We start from the raw sequence: 609 nt of genomic DNA, 5'->3' as shown, positions 1-609 counted from the left end.
AGCTCCACTTCTCCACCTTTCCTTTGCTGTAAATCTTTCACTTTGTCTTCCAGCTTTAAAGCGTAATCGCAGTTTAGAGACTAATGATTTGGTAAGTGGCTAATAATAGGCCGGCATGAGAGGGAGGGTCCTCTAACGAGCCCTTTCATGTCTCTCCATCTCATTAGTAGCCACGGTGATTAGGAGGAGGTCCTGGGGTTAGAAATGGGCGCAGGAGGCCCCATTACACCTCATTAGGGGCCAACGCCACGAGGCTCTGGAATGAACCCCATGGTGGACCCCGCCCACAGCGGGCATCTGTACCTGCAGGCAGGCCGGCTTAATCCCGGTGTTGTCAAAGGTCTACCTTTGACAACGTGTGTCCGCCTCGGCTCTGATTGTTTGTCTCAAGAGTCGAAAAAGTCTCAGGAGCTTTGGGCAAATGAGTGATATGATTTGGTGTGGAGCTGCTTCTGTCTTTATTTTTGAGCCATTACAACGCAATTAACCAAGATTAAGACATGATTCCAAATCCTGAGGGCCTGTTTGCCGGGTCAAGAAATCAATCCTAATTACAATTTAATAGGAATAGTGTCTGCAAGTTTTTTATTTTAATTCCCTCTTCTTTTT

This window comes from Anarrhichthys ocellatus, unplaced genomic scaffold (genome assembly GCF_004355925.1).
Source record: "Anarrhichthys ocellatus isolate YVR2014 unplaced genomic scaffold, GSC_Weel_1.0 scaffold84, whole genome shotgun sequence".
NCBI lineage: Eukaryota > Metazoa > Chordata > Actinopteri > Perciformes > Anarhichadidae > Anarrhichthys > Anarrhichthys ocellatus.
Note: the sequence above shows the minus strand (reverse complement) of the source record.